General features: G+C 38.5%; 1 pseudogene across 1 annotated transcript in view; it reads right to left on the bottom strand.

Annotated features, from left to right (window-relative positions):
- Window positions 1-4,622: 4,622 nt before the first annotated feature.
- Window positions 4,623-19,473, bottom strand: part of LOC104273681 — a 38,681-nt pseudogene continuing 23,830 nt past the window's right edge. The window contains exons 2-3 of the transcript XR_717814.1: window positions 16,911-17,009; window positions 4,623-4,775 (exon numbers count right to left, since the gene is read on the bottom strand). The product of XR_717814.1 is annotated as an ankyrin repeat and sterile alpha motif domain-containing protein 1B pseudogene (transcript). The remainder of the gene's footprint in view (window positions 4,776-16,910; window positions 17,010-19,473) is intronic.

The following is a 19,473-nucleotide window of genomic DNA, read 5'->3' as shown; positions in this document are numbered from 1 at the left end:
ATACTTATAATCCCAGGATAAGGAAACTAGAATGGTGCACATACTTGAGAAAATATCGAAGTAAATGAGTCTGGGAAATTTCTTGATCTACATAACAAATTAATTAGTGAAACAGAATTTAAATTTCAAAGTCTGGCTTGTTGAAAAAGGATTGTGAATGCTGGTAGGAGCAAGAAATACAAATTAATAACTTTAAAAATGACTCTTTATATTGTAATGCTTTTTGTAATTGCTGCTTGATTGTGCTTGAAGAAACACACACACTACATATGTACACATAAAAGTCCCACATATGTTAGAGCAGACATTACCTTGTTGGAATAAGTTGCAATAAAATGCAGGAAGTTGCATATTAAATCTGTGTCTTAATGAGGTAATGCTAATGAGGTAGCTGGAGGACCAGAGAATGAGGGAAAGTGGCCGTTACCAGTGCTGTCTCAGACTTCTTCCCTCTTTCATATGCTTGGCATTACAGTTGTTTTTTTGTGTTTGTTTTTTTTTTTTCCCAAAAGTTCTTGACTATATGGTAAAACAGCGTTGGATATAGTGCAAGAACTGGTCTTTTTAGGAAGATAAGAAGATTCAAAGCTCTGATTGTTACAGTGTTCTACAGGAGCAGGGGTAACTCACAAAGGTGAACTTTAATCATAGAGTCACAGAATCATTTAGATTGGAAAAGACCTTTAAGATCACTGAGTCCAACCACTGATTAAGCAATGCGAGGTCCCACTAAATCATGTCCGTAACCACTTCCCTGGGTAGCGTGACCCAACCACTTCCCTGGGTAGCCTGTTCCAATGATTAACAACCCTTTCAGAGAAGAAATTTTTCCTAATATCCAATCTAAATCTCCCCTGGCACAACTTGAGGTCATTTCCTCTTGCCTTATCACTTGTTACTTGGGAGAAGAGACCGACTCCCATCTTATCACAACCTCCTCTCAGGAAGTTGTAGAGAACAGGGTGTCCCCTCAGTGTCTTTATCTCCAGACTAAACAACCCCAGTTCCCTCAGCCACTCCTCATAAGACTTGTGCTCTAGACCCGTCACCAGCTGTGTTGCCCTTCTCTGGACAGCTCCCACACCTCAATGCCTTTCTTGTTGGGAGAGGCCCAAAAGTGAACATAGGACCTGAGGCATGACCTCACCAGTGCCAAGTAAAGGGGGACAATCACTGCCCTGGTCCTGCTGGCCACACAGTTCTGATATGGGCCAGGATGCTGCTGGCTGCCTTGGCCACCTGGGCACACTGCTGGCTCACCCGCAGACAACTGCGGACCAGCACCTCCAGGTCCTTTTCTGCTAGGTAGCTTTCCAGCAACTCTTCCCCAAGACTGTAGCGTTGCTGGGGGTTGTTATGACCCAAATGCAGGACCTAACACTTGGTGGTTTTGCACCTTGGCCTTTGCCCATAGATTCAGCCTCTCCAGATCCCTCTGAGGAGCCTTCCTTCTTTCAGGAAGATCAATACTTGCACCAAATCTTAGCATTTTTGCATCTCAGTAGGGAGAGACAAATTTTCTTCGATTCAGTCTAGATAATTAAGCATAATTTAACCATCCTGAATCATCCTCTGGATCCTTTCTTTCACCATTGTTTATAATTTATAGAGGGAATTTAGGGAGGCTAGATTCATTCAGCTGCCATGAGACTTTCAGAAGATGCTGTCTTCTTTCTGTCTTTCGAAAAATGAACTGTTTGCTTTAATAGCGTAATTCAATAGATTTATGCCCTGAAGTAAATGAAAAGTATCTTGGTCAGCATCACACATGGAAGTTTAGAGGCATGTGATAAGTAAAACTCACAATAGTATGTTGAGATGCATTATGATAAAGGATGACCTTATTACTAGTTTAGATATGGGGAAAAAATATAGCTTCGTGAATTTCATCCACAGGCATGTGAATTGATGGTCACAAAAAGTGTAGAAAGAAGATAATAAAGAATTTTCATGTTTTAAGATGTAAAGAAGGGTTTGTGAAAAATTAAGTATCCCTTTCTCTCTTCTGTCCTTCCAACTATGCTAGTTTACCTAGTAGAAAATATTATCTCTACCTTCAGATCTGTTCCTACCCCTCCAGAAGCCATGGATGATTTCCCAGTGGCATAACAGAATGAAGCAACAAATAGGAATCAAGGGATTTGCTGCACCAAATCAGGAATGGTTTTTATGTCAAACTCAGTGGCTGCAACTGTTTAAACTGATGGCTAAAATGAAAAACTTACCATAGCTGTAACCCTTGATACATTTTTATTGTGTATGTGGTGTAAGTGCAAATGAAACTTCATGCTCCATCTACAACTTAAGTGCCAAGAGCCAGCAAACCATGAGTACTCTGAATTCTTTTCAGGATGTTGAGTCTGTTTTTTCTCTTTTTGTTTTTTTTTCAATTCTGACCCGCTCAAGTTGGGACACCTATTCGAGAGTTAGTGACTTTGACCTTTACACATTCTTTTATGAAAAGCTTTCTGTAATAAGCTCTTGTTTGCCATCACCGGAATGAGAAGCAAGACCTTTGAAACTGATTTCAGACAGCAGGCCTGCTGGTCAGAGACAAGAATCTTGTTCTGTCAGACTGCACAATGCTTCAAACCAATTTCTTGCCCATTTTGGAAAGATTCCCCTCAATTGAAACCGAAAAATAACAGTAAATACTTTTCTAAGATACAGATTTTCTCAGTGAACATTATATCATTACAGTTAGCTACCACTCACTTAACTAAAATAGAAATTCTGAGAATTCAGAATTGTGCTCTTGAACAACATAATCCAATATTATATCAGGTGGAAAAATTTTTTATCTCTGGGTACCTGGGTATCTATATAAATATTTAAACAACTGTTTAACAGCTGTTTCTTGCAACTCATGGCAAAAAAGAGTATTTTACCAAGAAGCATAGGCCTTCTAAAAGAACATGACCTTCAGCTTTAAAATTTGAGGGCTGTATAGCAGTCTGATTTATACTAATTTTACAGAAGTGTATTCCTGTTAACTTCGATGCAGGTACTTCTGTTTTCATCACTTTAAGCAAGCTTGGAATCGAACCACAAGCCTTTAATGAGGTTCTAATGATCCACTTGGGGGAGCTAAAGGGTAATTTGTTTCCCAATTGATTATGGCAAAATGTTTGGGATGCAAAATAAAGTTACAGAAGACAATTTGAGCAATCTTCCACTTTTTCAGCTCAGTGCTGGTTGTTAATCTATACTAGCTTCTAGAGCAAAGGGTCCCCAGTTCTTACTAAAGTTCCAGCCTCTTACAGAAAAAAGAATCACAGTTACAAATAGCTTAGCAGCGACACCCATAACAGCATCAGTCATATCCTTACTTCAATTATATACCTACAACATACATTGGATACAACAGACATAACATTTAAGGCAGAGCTTGGTCCTTACTCCTACTCTAAATTTTTGTGTACATTGACATTGACTGTAATGTGACAGGAAGAAAAGAAACTCTAACATGCAATGTCTTTTTCTTTCAGATAATATGAAATACCTCTTTTTCTTTTTTTCCTTATTCTTTTTCCCTTTTTTCTTTTTTTTCTTTTTTCTTTTCTTAACTTTTTTTCTCTTCTTTAGATGCTGGTCTTGGGCTATACCTGCTGGTGCCTCATGCTCTGGTTACTGTGCTGAAATGTGGCTTTGCACCATCATTATGTTCTCCTTTCTCCAGCCTGGAACACACTGGGAACTGTTTCCCAGTATAAAGATATAACAGCTGCTCTATCTTAAGCTTGATTGTCTATGGTTACTGGAAGCCCTTTGACTGTTTTGGGAATTAGGCACTAAGTAGGGGCAGAGATGCAGTATTTCCTATATTGGAAGGACGAGCACGGCCTTTTGTCTGGGAAAAGCCAATAAAATATGATATTGGGATTTTCTCCATGTAGGGGTTGTCCTAAAGTTCAGATAAACCAACAATACAGTTGATTTCAAAAGCGACAGCAGATCCAAAACTATAATCATCTACCTTTTACAAAAGGACACAACTCAGTTTCAGGCACATAACTTACATGAAAATTCCAATGGCAAAGCTGTACTGTCAATGTCTTCACTGTTACAGTACAAACTTCATCTCATTCCAAAGTACTCTGCAGTACAGTCCACATTAAAGTTTATGGTTGCCCATATGTGGGCATTTAATTTAACTGACTCATGTAAATCAAGTTTCAGTGAAAGTGATAAATAAAATATTTTGTTCCTTCAGCATAACTTATTAATTACACTTAAGGTTTCCTTATTATATGTTTAATTCTCCATAGCATGTGGAAAAAGTAAACTGTAGGTATCTAGACAAGAAGTACTGTTGCTAGGCACTTTAAAAGCAAAGACATGCTCTGTAGCTAAAAACTACCAAATTATATTTTTAAATGTTATTCAGCATCCTGAAGGCAGACACAATCGTGCTGATTGAATACCGTGCTAAAGACAATGGCAAAGCAAATCGAAGCAAACGGTACAGTCAACCCAGGTATAGACATGAAAGCTGTAACAATTAACAGTACTTGATGACAATATTTGTAGTGCAATTTGCTTTCGTGCTTTCTCTTTGATATGCAAGGACAAGTACTATAGCATATTTAGGAGGAACTACTGCTATAAATTGATCAACTTACATTAATTAATTCAATCTCCCAGATTTTTTTCACAAGGTCCATCGATGTATAGCCATTAATTAGAAAGGATTTGGTATAGTCACCCAGTTCAATGGAGTCCAGCCATTCAGCTACAGAGGTGGGGTTGTAGCCATCATGACCGATCTGCTTCATCTGAAAACCAAGAATGAGTAAGAATTACCAATGATATTCATTGAACATCTTTCAGAGCAGCAGTTATGTGTATTATTTGCTTTGGGCCAGAGTTATCTTACTCTCTCATGAACATCTTTTTTAATTATTAGTACAACATGAAATGATTTTGTAAGCAAAAGCAGTAATAAAACCTAGTTCTCAATGGTTCTTTTTCATATGGCTGCTTGCCTTTTAAACCAGAGTATACCAAGACTATAGCTGGATTCTTACTCGATGTCAGAGAATCCATAAGTAAGGAAACGCAAAAGTGTAACAGAGCCATTACTAATATCCTGACTGGACAAAAATGTCAGATTTGCACCTAAGATTTCATAGAAGGGGAAGAAATTAGACTGAGAAATGGATCTTTTGGTATCACATTGCAAATGAAACATATTGCTTTGGCTGTAGTATTCCTAATTTATTTCTCCTACTAGGTTATCTGATACTTTATAACAATTGAAACTGCACTATATTTTTCCACCTCCAGGGGAAGTTCAAAAAGTATCTTTCCTCCACCTGGTCACACTTTTCATAGACTTCCTGGGAATTTAACATATTTTAGATTGCTCCCTGTCTGTAGAGTTGCTTGAGGTTGGACAACAGAATCAAATATTGGAATGGAATTGGTAGAATGACATACACAGGACCACACCATTTGCATTTAAATAGCAACACAGGCACAGAAAGCATAATCACATAAATCTTGTTTCCATAAGAAACTAAGAAATACCATTGGCGTCTTATTTTTCTGAGTTTTATTAAGCTACTAAGAAGTAAAGAGCTGCAATTTCTCTCTCACAACTGCCTCTCAGTGACACAAGTGAAGATTTTCAAGTTAGCCATTACCTATGAAAAAGTGCAAAGCCTCTACCTGTGCAGCTTGTTAAGCCATACTGTTTTTATGAATTTTAAAGTAATTTTCCATAATGGCAGAAGTAGAACGAAGTAGAAATAAATATGCAATAGTCTCAGTTTTCAACAGTATTATACGCATATCATCTTTCTACAGAAGTGTAACTATTGCTAACTTGATAATACACTGAACTGATAAACTGTAAAGAAGCTTTAGAGTTTTAGAAACCTTGTGTTTTGCATAGAATATCCTGCCTGTGCAAGGGTGACACTGTGCGTGGTGAAAGCCAGTCTCCCATTTCTGCCTTCTTATGTACATTCCTACTTCCTGAGAAACAAGGCAAGTGTGACAGAAACATAATGCTCTGAGATTAAGTTTGAAGTGAGTGACAAAGTAATTTAAAAAGGAGAGCATTCTGATCTTACTATCCTGCCTGAAGCAATTTACTTCTCACCATTTATTTGAAATATAATTTGAATTCAAAGCAGTGAAAAAAATTAAAGTCTGCATTTGAAATCCACAGTAGTGTTCGTTGATCTGTTTGTTCAAATGCAGAAAGCCAGAACATCATGATCTTGATCTTGGTGTCCTGTAATATCAGAGAGTAGTGATCCAGGCACACTGCATCACGGACATAACAGTTTACTCTTTGGTCTTTTGCTGCAGATGGTGGATATAAAATATTAATGGTAATCTTTAAATGATGTAGTGAAATCATTATCCTAAATCATGAAAGAGATACAGGAGAAATCACACAATTAACAGTGGGAACTGTGGCCTTTCAGATCACTACTGTAACAAAGGAATCATTAAAAAATGAGAGATCAGTTTTACTGTTGAACTTGACATTCAGTTTCATCCTAATTTAGAATTAAATTCTTAGACGTCAAAAGCATAGCAAATTCTCTTTCTTTGTCATTCAGACTTACTTCAAATCTGAGATCAATAGTAGTCTGTCCAGCAGACTGCAAAAACATTGGAGGATCCTGGGAGGTCTGACTGCTGAGGAGCTTATTCTAAGAGCTGATTTGAAACAAGGTATGCTTAAACAACTGACACTTGAAAAGAAAGGACCCACTAAACTGAAGAAGAAAAATCTAATACAGATAAGATGTGAAGAAGATGTACAGGGCCCACAGGGAACACATTAATTTTGAAAGATAAAGGGTACTTTTGTTTCCTTTCTTTAATAAAGAGAAGTGAAGCACCTTCGAATTAATTTGCAGCATATCCACATGGGGCACATTATGCAAATTGTTTTTTTGTTTATTAGTGTTTGATCTTTATGTTTAATTAATAAATCCTAATTTTAGCATGATTTTTTTTTTGACCTTCTGATTGAGAATACACATAAAGTCTGGTCCATAATTCTGGTAACCCATCAGCCTTTATGAAAAGCAAACACAGCATGGGAAGTTTCTGAATTCTCAGTTCCCACTGGAGATATCTATCTAAAGGGTTCTTAAAATACATATCATTCTACTACAGTGCATTGCAAAGGGCTACAGGCAAACAAACACAGGGAAAGAATTCAGTAAGGAAGAGGCTAAGAACAACTGTAATATATGTGACAATTTCACTCTTTGGATTTGGTGTCAATCGACAAAACTGTCAACTAGTCACTCAGTAGCCAATGTGAAAATACACTGGCCTCTTGTTGGGCAGCAGCATGCTCTGCAAGCATTTTCCTTTTCTCTGTTCCAGAGATTAGGCTGTCTGTGTTCAAGGCTGTGTTGGAGATGAGACATGTGATCTTGGATCAGACCCATGTGAGAAAAAACAGTGAGAAGCCTGGCTGGGTCTACCCCACCTTCTGTAGGAGGTGCATGCAAGCTCTGACACTCATCTGAGCTATGCTGTAGGTGTGTCTGTGCCCGGCCAATGCACCTTGCTGATCCTCACCCACTGACTTGCCCTCCTGAATCTTCCCAGCAAGTGTGTTCTCTGGGGCTGGGCAGCAGCGATTATAAGCCATGGGCTGTTCATGGCACCTCAGGAGGCCACCTTGATGACTCTTGGGAGACCTTTGAACCTCTGCATGTGATAGCTATAGAGAACTTGTCCACGGCATGCTGTGCGGGCAGAGATCATTTCTGAGACTGAAGAGGTCCAGCTGGGGAGCCTCTGGGGCACAATGCCTTGAATATGATATGCTAACAGCCCATTACAAGACTGAAAAGGGAGAGTCACTCTCTGAATGGAGTGTTTCAAGTAAAGGCATAGGCACACAGGAGATGAATCATTTCTCTTGACAGATGAAAAGTGGGAGAGGATGGGACAAAAGCTCTTACTGGAGAAGCTGGTGGGGGTTTCTTGGTGAGAGGGAACATAGAAAATTACGCTCCAACTTAGCCAGCTCTGACTTTCTAGCTGTCTTCAGGAATTGCTCCTCCTCCCTCTCTAATTCACAGCAGTCACTTACGTAGCTAGCCTTTCAATCCTCCCACCTCACCAACCATCTTCTAGCAGCTCCAATTGCATTTTTTTTTAATAGTGAAATGGCCTGCAGAGCTTCCAGGATTTGCCCTCCTGAACTGACCTTGTCCCATTCTGTGGTTTTGCCCTGAGATGTGACTGTTCACAGTCACTGCTACCATCTCCTTGTGCCAGTTCTCCTTGCCAGTCCCACTGTCCCTGTTCAGCACCCAGCACACCTGCCCTGGCCCCGTCCTTCTGCTTCTGTCACAGAAAATTAATCTCAGAACTAGAATATTTGCCAGCAGTTGCAGCACAAAAATAGCATTTAGTTTTGTCATAAACCAAGAACCACTGTCTTATCTAAAACAGATTTTCAAAAATGTGTCTAATACATGAAAATTAAGAAACTTTCAGTATCTGTCCTGTTGTGGAAAGTTTTGTTCTGTCAATAACATCAACTAGCTTATTAACTGTCATTCATAGCTGGCTGAATGTTTTCCTTTCAAATATTTATTGATAGACAGATTGGTTATCTAGATGTGACAGTATCATTAATAATATCTGCTTTTCATATAAAATGTTATGGAGTTCTTAAAAAAACCCACCTCACGCTTTGAAATATCTAGGAAAGCACCCTAGAAGTGTTTCCCCTTTATTTTATTAGAGCTTCCATGTAATTGCATCTTATCTCAGGCCTCAGTAATAGGTTATGGCTCTTGGACTGATTCTATTTATTTTTTCTATACTGCACCATGATATTAGACTCCTCTCACAGATCATTTACCTGTAGGCTTCCTTGCTGGTGCTATGTGCTGATTGGTTTTGGTTTTTTTTTAAAGAAAACCACCCTCCTATCTACTGACTGCATTTCCATGTATAATATTTCAATCATTTCACACTAGCTACAACATGTGCACCAGTGGTGTCAAACATCTAAGCAGCTATGTACATACTGTTTGACTCAGAGCAGTATAAAAGCTCTAAGCTTCAAGTCATGACAGCCTTTCAAATATTAACTCCTTATAAACAAGGGCAGTATTGTTCTCCTGCAGGCAGTGCTACTAGTTAATTCAGTTGTTATCTTTAAAGAACATGTTAGCTGTTTCACTGCAGATGATTTTAGCATACCAACTATGGAGAAGGCTAGGAATGAAGCCCACAGGATTTGGGGCAAAAGAAGTGTTTAAGAAAATATTATATAAACGGAGCATGGAATAAGACACAAACCATAGATTTCTCTCCTAGGTCTTATTGATCTACCAATAGTATCGTTTCCTTTGAAATTAATAGAAAGCAGAAGCTAGAAAGAGCTGTTTCTCAGAATGGTAAGGTCAAGCAGCATAAAAATGAGTTGAGAAATCCTTTACAAGAGACTGTCTGAACCTCAGTCTTTTACAGGTGCATCACTGCTATATCTACGTAGTATTTTACATTAGCATAGAATGTATTTGAGTATTTGTCTCCAAAAGGCAGCCACATGAACACAAACAGAGCTTCAAAGTAATCACATCTGCACCAGAAGTATCAAGGTGAATTCAGTAACATACACTATTACCAGTTTTCTCTGATCTTCTCAGACAGCTGAAAATGCTATTTTCTCCACAGCTAATACCAGTATCTGGTTGATCTCAACATTGTCTGTATTAAAATCAAGCTTTTTATCTGCTGTATAAGGAGAAAGAGATGACTTGACTTTCACAGCTTTTTAAATGATGGCTATGATTACAGAGAATTTACGCTTGTGTTGGTTTCCAAGAAACACTTTTTTAGCAAGCACATAATGCTTTCTTTTAAACTGCTGGCCTATCTGAGAGATTTTTGGGAACTCGTATGAATCTATCAACTGCCAATCTGAGTAATTCTGGACGATTTTAACGGCTGGGAGTGCATGTGTATCAGTTCTTTTTTTCCTGTCTTTGTGAGTTGTCTGTTATATATTACGCACTTTACAAATGTGATGTTGGACTCATGTTTTTGGAAGAAGAAATCATTCCTCCTCCGGAGTGGTGAAAGAGTGACATGCTGGAAGACCACAGGGCTTGGCTGGCACAGAGGTAGCATGTGGAGCTGGTGCCTGCAGCGCCTGTGCAGAAATTGAGCCTGTGGTCAGGGGCAGAGAGGCAGCTCTCACAGGGGATGGGCACAACTCCCCAAGAAGGGCCTGAGAAAGACCCAGGAAGACTTTGCAGTTGCTGCTGTTGAGAAAGGCATTGAGTGAAAACAAAGATCTGCCTACAAAAACACAGTAGGTGAGGAAGAGCTGTATATAAAACTTTTGATTTTCTGTTTTGCCTACTTTGTCATATATTTAAAAAGTTAACTATTCAAGCTCGTGTTCTATTAATGTTTGACTTCTATTTCCACTAACTAGAAGCCTTCCATTTTATTCTGGAGCTTACTATAAAAAGATAGTACAGGCATGTTCACTTCACAGTGCTGCCTGATTCAGGATCCTCTCCCAATGGCAGATCCAGAATACCATGATTTCAGAGTTTCTTACCTAAGATTGCATCCTTTCTATGGTTTTTGCAGTTGGAATCTGTCCTCTAAATTTAAAGGAAAATGGATGCACTTAATTTTTTTTTTTCCTGGAAATATTTAAACAGATGCACGTCCAGAAGACTGAAAAGACCTCCTAGTTCTTCATCAGACACAATGTCTGGGATGAAGGAAGAACAGGTTTCTTTCAGTGTTACTGAAGTTGATGTATGCAATACTCCAGGACATTTCCATTGCGTATAATGTAATCTTACAAAAATTTAAATCTAGAATTTTTGGACTAAGTGCAAACTATGACCTTTGCTCTCATGAGCTTCTATGAGTATAATTTCTAAAGGCATTCACAGAATGTTAGAATCACAGAATATTAGGATTCCTGTGGATATTGGTTGGTACTTCAGGTCACAGAGCTAAGGCTTTGCAGGCATGCTTTCAAAACTGGATATTAGCACAGACTAACATTTCCAAAATCAAAATTTCATCCTTTGCTGGATCCTGAGTAGTAATGCCTGTTTTACTTCAGGTAACATGTTATCAACTGCATCTTTAGTTTTTTATCCCACTGAGAGGTTGAATCTGTGGTGATCTTTTTGGCCCAATAGTACAAGGGTTCAGTGACACAGATTTAAAAATAATCTGATGGTTGTCTCCACATTGGTTTGCTTTGCAGAACAGTCTAGGTATGCACTATTCAGCTTTGTGTCTGGATGAAAGTAAACCAGATGCTCAGCACCAGACATGGGCTAAATGCATTTCAAACCCATTTCAAGACCTGAATCAAGTAGTTGACAACTTTAATGACAAGTCGTTCACTGAGAGAGAACACATGCACACATGGACTAAATCTTTGCAATTGCTGTCAGCTGCCCTTTATTCTTCATGACTCCCATCCTTTCCTTCCTTGATAACTTTTCTGGTTAATTTCCTCACTTTCTGTTCTCTTGCTCAGAACTCCATTTGTTGAATTTCTTTTTGCTTCTATAACCGTTTTATTATAGAATCATAGAATCATAGAATGGCATAGGCTAGAAGGGACCTTAGAGATCATCTAGTCCAACCTCCCTGTCATGGGCAGGAACGCCTCTCAACTAGATCAGGATACTCAAGGCTCCATCCAACTTGGCCTTGAACACCTCCAGGGAGGGGGCAGCCACAACATCTCTGGGCAATTTATTCCAAAGTCTTGCCGCCCTCGTACTGAAGAATTTCCTCCTAAGATCTAATCTAAATCTATTCTCCTAAAACTTAAACCCATTCCCCCTTGTCCTATCAGTGGACACTGTTGTAAAAAGTCCCTCCCCAGCCTTCCTGTAGGTTCCCTTCAGGTATTGGAAGGCAGCTATTAGGTCCCCCCAAAGTCTTCTCTTTTCAAGACTGAACAATCCCAGCTCCCAGCAGCTCCAGCCCCTGGATCATCCTTGTGGCCCCCTCTGAACACGCTCCAACAGATCTATCTTGCTCTTATGGTGGGGGCACCAAAACTGGAGGCAGTATTTGAGGTGGGGTCCCACAAGATATCATCCACCTTTTATTAATGCTATTTTTGGGGATATACAAAACCCCCATCAGTCTCTTCAGCTTCACAGAAAATCACAGAATCACAGAATCACAGAATGTTAGGGGTTGGAAGGGACCTTGAAAGATTGTCTAGTCCAACCCCAAGAGGATATTAACCACAGCTCCAAGGAAACGACGCTGTTCTTCAACTTGTGCTGTGAGAAAGCTGAAATCTTCCTGACAGCAGAACGTTGCTGACCTCATGACTGCTGAGAGGAGTCCAGAGGTGTCTCACTAAGCTTCTGCGCAGTGGCCAGTGGGCCAGCTGAAGGAGCAACCAGAGAGAAATACATATATGCTGCTCATATAACACTACTCATGAGAGCATGTGCTCATAGCCTGCTCATATCCTGCTTCTCGTCTGGTTCTGCAAAGCACCCAGAAAAGGGTCTGGCTGCCTGCACACCACTGCTGCAAGACTCCCAAATCTGCTTTGTGCTGAGATCGTGCAGGAAGGAACAAGCTGCATACTTTAAGAATAGCTCTGAAGACAGAAGAAAGCTGCTTTCAGCTAACATCTTTCTTCCATCTGTCAGATGAGAGAATGTGTTCCCATTATGTGCTGGGAGAAGGAGCCGTACACTGAGCATCCCACACACAAATAATCCTTTTTCTTATCTAAGTTCTCAGATAAGCTAATTCTTATTTTCAAAAGCATTTTATCTTTTGAGGAACACATCGAGAAGTATCTTGCACATAGGTTTTGTATGCTAAAATAACTTGATGTGCTCCTTAGGTTTCCTAGTATACTTAAAATACTGTATCATGACTGCTGCTATTTTCTTAGTTAACCAAGCATATCCTGCACACAGTTATTTTCTCAGTATTAATTTCTTTTGCAAGTGTTTGTACTTGCGACTTCTTTAGTACCTTTTTAGACATTGTCCCTAACTCTTGACATGTCTGGACTTCCTTTCAATGAAACATACAAAATTCTTCTCCAAACATTTATTAATTTCTTTTTTTCATACAAAAAAGAAATCTTAAATGCAGTATCAAGTCTGCTATGAAATTCGCTCTAAGACTGATGTCGTGTATAAAATATTTCCACTTCAAGAATTAACTTTACAAATGATAGTTCTACTGGAGTGTCTTAACCCTATCTAATAATAATAAGCTATAAAGTGCTCTAGTTAATATTAATGTGAAACTTGAATAACTTAAATTACATTAGTGTGAGATGAGAATTTGGGCTACTGGCTCTAATCCAACAAAAATAAATGGTATTTTGAAAAAAAACCAGAAAACTAACTGAAAGATTTCAGCTCTGCCTATCTTTTACAAACATACCAGTTTACCCCCTTATGAAATGTTCTCTTCAAATACAGAATTATCAGGGGAAAATATTTTGCAAAATCTGGATAAACACACCTTTTTATACTGGTTAAACACTGCATAAGAAACTACAATGATTAATTAATCTGTATTTGGACAGATAACTGGTGTTTATTTCCTATTTGAAATGACTTCAAGCTCTAGAAACTGGTTCCTCAACAGGCTACTGGTGTTTGAAATATAGAAATTCACCACTCTTTAGGAAGCCAGCAGTTACGTGTAAAAAAAAAGAAGTCTTTTTTTTCAGACATTAAATGCCTGTTGCATTTTCAGGCTGCAGAGATTACTGATGAGACTAACCCAAAGATCTTTTAAAAAAGAGTATTTTGAAACCTTGGGAATAGATTTCTTGCTTGATTTTTACCCCCTACACTTATTCAATGATGCCTAAGTATATAGCTCTAAAGAAGTGTTGTTCCATAAATGTTTTTTAAAGCACTTAACTTCCACCTCAAAATCTGAGTTAAAAAGTATCACAAGACAGGAAACATTAATGGTAAAGCTAAAAATAACATCATCAGCCATGCTATTAAGTCCTAAAACATAAGGAGTCATCAAGTTTTAAATTAAATGAGGAACTGAAAAGACGTACATGTTCAAAATAAACAAACTAAAAGAATTTTTATCTAATGAGATTTAAATTAGTGAGACTCCAATTATGGTTTAAGTTCTTAAAATATTTAGATGGTATGCACTATTGTGAATGCATTATGAGAGAGCTGAACTCATCAACAAACAAATAGATATACAGAATTGTTTCCTGGTGCCTTGCAGAATGTGGAAGTTTTTTAGATCTTCAGCAAGCTGGGCTACATTAGATAAAACTTACCATGATCCCAATTTTTGGGCCCCATAACTATTCCAACAGCTGTGCCTTCAAAAGAATTCAGTTTTGAATAGGAAATTATGTATTTTTACTATGTAAGCTCTTTTGCATTGCTGAGTCATTTCAATTAAGAAATGTGATGCACAGCTTCAGCTTTGGACTGCCTTTGTTTTGGTGTAACATTCTTTCATCAAAGACAGGTTAAAAACATGGTCCTTAAGGACTGTTCTTTCTACATCAACAGGGAAGCTGCTAAGACTACCTCACTATTATTTACCCTATTCTTCAAGCTGTTCTGTGTTACTTAATTATCTTCGGTTCAGAAGATGTTGGTTTTTCCAAGTAACTGCATAACCATCTTGTTCTCAGCTGGTTTCAGGAGTATCTCTAGATCTTGATTCTGTCCTCCATTCTCCCATTAGGCACAGTTTAAAAAGATCTTGGAGTTTAATGACAGAATCTGTTCTCAGCATTAGCACACACTCGAAATGCAGACATTATTAATAATGTTTTCATAAACACATTATTGAATGCAGATAGTACTAAAATTATGACATATTAACAATCTATTCATTAATTTTGAAAAATGTACACAAGAATACAAGAAAGCTGATCTCTGTAAAAAGTATGAAAAACAGAAGAAAAATTTCATCATCTAAAAGCAGGCATTAAGATGACAAAAATGTTATTTGAATGACAGCATTGCTGAAAAATTCATAAATTCATTGTTAAATCTTAAATATCTATTGCAGTTAATCAAGTGCTATCTTTATATACTCTACTACTTTTACCATCTTTATCACTTGTCTAATACGATATGTGGAATATTATTGTCTTTAATAATCTGTGGTGTTTCAGTGCACAGATTCATAGCATATATAGATTGACTAACACATCCAGATGCAGAAATTGTTCACAACTTCTAATTTTTCCCAGATGAATCACAGAATCACAGAATGTTAGGGTTTGGAAGAGACCTCAAAAGATCAGCTAGTCCAGCCCCCCTGCCAGAGCAGGATCACCTACAGTAGATCGCACAGGAACACGTCCAGGCAGGTTTTGAATGTCTCCAGAGAAGGAGACTCCACAACCTCCCTGGGCAGCCTGTGCCAGTGCTCTGTCACACTCACAGTGAAAGTTTTCCCTAATGCTTTTGTGGAACCTCTTATGTTCCAGCTTGTACCCATTGCCTCTTGTCCTGTCATTGGACGTCACTGAAAAGAGCCTGGCTCCATCCTCTGACACTCCCCCTTGACATATTTATAAACAGTTATGAGGCCACCTCTCAGCCTCCTCTTGTCCAAGCTGAAGAGACCCAGCTCCTTCAGCCTTTCCTCATAAGGTAGATGTTCCGCTCCCTTCACCACCTTGGTGGCTCTGCGTTGGACTCTCTCAAGCAGTTCCCTGTCTCTCTTGAGCTGAGGGCCCCAGAACTGGACACAATATTCCAGATGTGGCCTCACCAGGGCAGAGCAGAGGGGCAGGAGGACCTCTCTCAACCTACCAGCTACTCCCCTTCTAATACACCCCAGGATGCCATTGGCCTTCTTGGCCAGGAGGGCACATTGCTGGCTCATGGTCATCCTGCTGTCCACTAGAATCCCCATGCCCCACTGCTGCTCTCCAGCAGGTCAGTCTCCAGAAAGAAAACCTTGTTCTCTTTTATAAGTGATCCACCCAGTAAGCTTTGAGGTATCAGAAAAGACTTCCTGCAATGTCAGCCTCATGCCCTAGACTGAAAAGTCTTTAAATAACTCTTCTTGTTCTCCAACATTATCTAACTGCAAGCAGACTAATTTTTATTTGCCTCAATTATTCTACACATGCTGCTCCCAGAACACTCCAGACACTTTATGCCAATTTCTATTCCTGCCCTAGTACTTTGCACTAAGTACTTCCATAGCACGTGGCAGGCTTCTGATCCTTACTGGTGTCTATTTCTCCTCATTCATTCTCTTTCCAAAATAAATAGTAAGTTTTTATTCTAGGCCCACTATTGTGTTTGGAATGCTAGTAAATTCTGGTATTTGAAATATAGAAAGAATTCCTTTCTATTGCTCATTTTAAAATCTACAGTTTAAATCAGCCAATACCAAATATTATTGGGAACATGACTGCAAGTCATTCTGTCCACAGCTGAGAAGGAAAATTCATGTACACAGCAAATCAAAGATGAGGCCTGCAGGAAGTTTCCACATCTAACATGAAAGGCAGGTATCAGGAAAACAATGTTTCATCCTAAGCATTTAAGAATACTTAAATAGGGGGCAAAGTATTTTCAGGACAACTGCTATGTAAAGACAAACATCTGGGATTCATTGACAGCCTTGTTTACACTTATGTAATGACAGTCTATAAACAGATTGAAAAGCCAAAAATATTTAAAATAAATTCTAAACAGTCATCACTTCAAATTAAAGATTTTTCTCTCCTTCACTTTGTTTGTTAATTACATATATACAAAGAGAGTCCAATGCAATGACATTAATTTATGCCACATTTTCATATCCAAAAAACACGTCTACAAAACCAGTAGTTATGTTTATCTCCATTCAAAAAGGTCTTTTAAATAACATGAAAGTCGTAGGTGCTAGTTCCTTTGCATGAATAACAGAAACTATACCTTTGGGAGAAGCTGGATTGCTTGGAGTATTCTCTGTCTGTGTCCAGAGTTAAGGATTCCTATTTCCAAGAGATCCTGGTCCTCCATTACATTGCTTCCCTAAAAATAGAAAAAAGAAAAAAAGTGGAATAAGAATGAAAAAATAACAGATGCCTGAAACAAGCCCTTCTGTTGCGTTTAAAAGAGAACACTTTGCTTAACTTATAGTATCTGACAAGAATCACAAATTACTAATGATTGCATTCATTTTCATGATGACAAAATATGGTGGAAGGTGCTTGAGTTCGTGGACAATTACTACACTGCTGGCAGCACTGCCGGTGGAGAAATTGTAGCTCTCACTTAAGCCAAATACCAGATGTGAACCTTCTTTCATTTGACTGGAACCAAGGACACGAGTACAGAAATGTTCAGAAACTCTTTAATTTTTCAATTCCCTTCCTGCCTCACTCAGCTATACATGATGTTCATTTTTCCTCCAGGCTGGAAAATACACAACACAGAATAAAGACGGACAGAGTGGAGGAAGATAAAATTATTTACTTACTTGTTAGTAAAACAGTGAAGAGAGGGAGTGGTATCAACCTACAGTCCTCATCCCCCTAAATTTAACTGTACCAGTGCAATCCAAGCTTTACCTGTCACTGCTCTTATCTCCCTGCTTGCGGGCAGGTCAAATAATTCCTAACATCCAAACAGCTGAAAAAGACCATCTGTTCAAACATACACAAAATAATTGGCCACAAAAGTCCATAAAATAAGCCTCTACAACTGGAGTCTCTATTCTTAGGAGCTGCTAGCAGTAGGAGAGGACCTAAAACAACACAAACAGGCTAATACAACTCCTAAGTTCAAGGAATTTGATACCACCTTGATAGAAAGTTTAGCATTTGAAGGTTAAAATGCTTGATTAGCCAGCAGTGACTATTTGGAATCACAGGAGGCACAATAATAGATGAAAAAGGGAATTGCAGCCAGGGATCAAATCAAGCCTGTTCAAAGTCGGCTGGCAATCCTGTATTCTTTTTTTTAGACTACCTCATGTCAGACAAAATCTCAGCTTTTTGTTTTTTAAATATATTATTTTATGTTTAAAAAGCTTCTAATTAACACAGTTGCAACAAAACCTGCAAAACTCAGATGACCTGTCCTGAACTCTTAGCCCTGCTGGAGTCTCATAACACTAATTTGCTGGAAGTAAGAATTCTTATTTTTCGTACTCATTTAACATCATCATGAAATAGGCTTTATGTGAGCAAATCCATGAAAACTTCATCTCCACCTTTCCGTTCGGCCTGCTGCTTCTGACTCAGTTGAGCTCTTAAGCAGCAGCAAAATGAAAAAACTAATGGGTACATAACAGAACATGCTTAAATACTTTGCTGAATCAGGGCTTAATAATGGATATGAATTCTTTCTGAATATAAAATCTCCTGCCCCACAGCAACATAGCTTTCTTTCAGAAGCACACTGGAATATGCAATACTTCACCCTGTTCAGCTGCTAAATCTTCACCCTTTTCAGTTGGACTGATTAGTTTACAGATGTACTCTTGAGGACTCTCAAGTGCCGCTCTGCAGAGTATCCTGCAAAAATCTAGGGGATGTCTTTTTAAGGCAATCATGGAAACTCTGCAAAGCTATTACATTTAAAATTATATTTCACAGTAAGTGGTATGATTTAAGACTACAAGTTTGCAAATCATATCCTGAAAGGATTTGTGTGCAGCATTCAGAACAGGAGCAGGCAGAGAGCTGCTCTAAAGGGAGAAGCTGTGCAATCATGCCGGTTTAGGTAGATCACACGGTGTAGAAGTGCGTGCAGCACAGGCTGTGCAAACAGTGATAGCGATGCGGTGGGGTTAATAGCCCCTTTATCTCTCTGGTAAACACATACAAAATATAATTTCCTCTTTCTTTCCTTCTCCTTTACATAACAGAAAAGAGGCTGTAAACTTGCAGGAAGAACTGGAGAGAAAAAAAACCCTTCCATTTTGGGCTGGAATTCACCAGCTGCTGGAAATAGCTTGCATAAATGGATTTAAGGAAACTGAGCCAACTGAGGATCCAGTCCAAAACAATGGCTATACATTTTTATTCATTTTAATAAAGGAGGCTATTTTGTTTACAGCTATTGCTTTGACTTCATTTCACTGTTTTTCAGATATGACCTTTCATCACTTATGATGTTTACACACAATCATGGTGTACTCATCACTGAGCTACTACACACTGTTTACTAGTGTCAGTAACCTTGGCATCCAGCTTCAAATATTGCAGTGTTTAAAACCCAATTCGAGTAACACTTGAGCACATGAAAAATCCTGTCTATTTGCACAGAGTTACTGCAGAGAAAATATTATTTTATTAATTCTTTACTATTGCTTGTTCCTTATATATCAGTTCATATATTCTATTTCTTTGCAATTGCCATTACATATTTTTTAAAAGTATGTCAGGGTTACAAAATCAAGTATTTAAAACTGAGGAAAGCCTGGAATTCATGCTGCTTCCTTGTCCCCACCGTAAAGAGGGAAACAACCTGGTCTTTCAAAGTTCTCAGG

Source organism: Apaloderma vittatum, unplaced genomic scaffold, assembly GCF_000703405.1.
Source record: "Apaloderma vittatum isolate BGI_N311 unplaced genomic scaffold, ASM70340v1 scaffold2715, whole genome shotgun sequence".
Taxonomy (NCBI): domain Eukaryota; kingdom Metazoa; phylum Chordata; class Aves; order Trogoniformes; family Trogonidae; genus Apaloderma; species Apaloderma vittatum.
Note: the sequence above shows the minus strand (reverse complement) of the source record. Positions and strands in the feature narration are given on the sequence as shown.